At 43.8% G+C, this 1235-nt stretch overlaps 1 non-coding gene across 1 annotated transcript; it reads right to left on the bottom strand.

Moving 5' to 3' along the window:
- Positions 1 to 892: 892 nt before the first annotated feature.
- LOC128129395 (small nucleolar RNA R71) lies at positions 893 to 999 on the bottom strand. The gene has a single exon (XR_008227304.1). It is a non-coding gene; the product is annotated as a small nucleolar RNA R71 (small nucleolar RNA).
- Positions 1000 to 1235: the final 236 nt, after the last annotated feature.

The following is a 1235-nucleotide window of genomic DNA, read 5'->3' as shown; positions in this document are numbered from 1 at the left end:
AGTTATTTACAAAGCAAATCAGTAAGTAGATTTAGTTTTATTAAAATTCCGTTTATTTTAAAATAACTAGAAATTTTCTTTTCTGTTTTTGCCTTGCACTCGCCGAGTGCACTCGTGCCGACTCGGCGAGTACATTGCTGTTTTAGTCTTTATTTTTTTTATTCCGTTTGTTCCTTTTACGCGTTTCGTTTCTTTTGTTTCGTTTTTTTTCAGCTGTTTCATGACCCGAGGATCTGACACACCTCTGGTACCTCCTTTGGAAGACCCGGAATCCGCACTAAAGAGAAGCAAGGGAAAAGCCGTAGGAGAAACCGCAACTTCAAAGAACTCACCACTCAAGAACTTAAAATCCGTTTTCAGCAAGAAGAAGAGCAGCAAATCAGGAGCATCCAGTGCCTCGTTAACAATTGAAGAACCAATTCAAGAAGATATCGAGTACGAGACCGAGGAGGAAGAAGAGCATATTTCCGAGCACGAAACTGATTCTGAAGAAGAGTTAGCTATCACTATGGCTAACATCGATGAAGTCCCCATGGGGGAGTGGAAGAAAAGGATGCGTGATGACACCGGGCCGGGACTTGTGCAACCCGCAATTCCCGCAACTGCTACTTTCGAACTAAAATGCCATATTCTCGCCCAACTCAAAGAGATTCCTTTCTACGGGAAGGATCATGAAGACGCTTACAAGCACTTGGACGAAGTGAATGATGTGGCCGATTACTTCAACGTGCCTAATGCTCCACGCGAGACCCAACTTCTTCGAATGCTTCCTGTCACATTTAAAGGAGCTGCAAAAGATTGGTTAAAGTCACTTCCTCCCGGATCGGTCACCACATGGGCCAAGATGAAAGAAGAACTCATAGACCATTTCTGCCCGCCCTCCAAGATAGCCAAGCTGAAGAAAGCCATTGCCAACTTCGAGCAACAACCCGGAGAATCTCTTTATGAAGCTTGGGAAAGATACAAGAGCCTACTTAAAAATTGCCCACACCATGACCTTAATAGCCAACAAGAGGTCTCCATTTTCTATGATGGAGTCAATGTCACCACAAGGCAATTGCTTGATTCTCAAGGCCCGCTTACAAAGAAGGCGCCCCCGGTAATTAAAGAATTAATTGAAGAATTCTATAAGCACTCTAGAGAATACCACAATCCGAGAAACGAAGTAAGTCGAGGGGTAGTAAATGCGGCAAGTGATAACATTGCGGCGGTGATAGCAAAGCTTGATAGTCTAG

The sequence above is a fragment of the Lactuca sativa genome, chromosome 9 (genome assembly GCF_002870075.4).
Source record: "Lactuca sativa cultivar Salinas chromosome 9, Lsat_Salinas_v11, whole genome shotgun sequence".
Lineage (NCBI taxonomy): Eukaryota > Viridiplantae > Streptophyta > Magnoliopsida > Asterales > Asteraceae > Lactuca > Lactuca sativa.
This window is presented reverse-complemented; position numbering and strand designations above follow the sequence as displayed.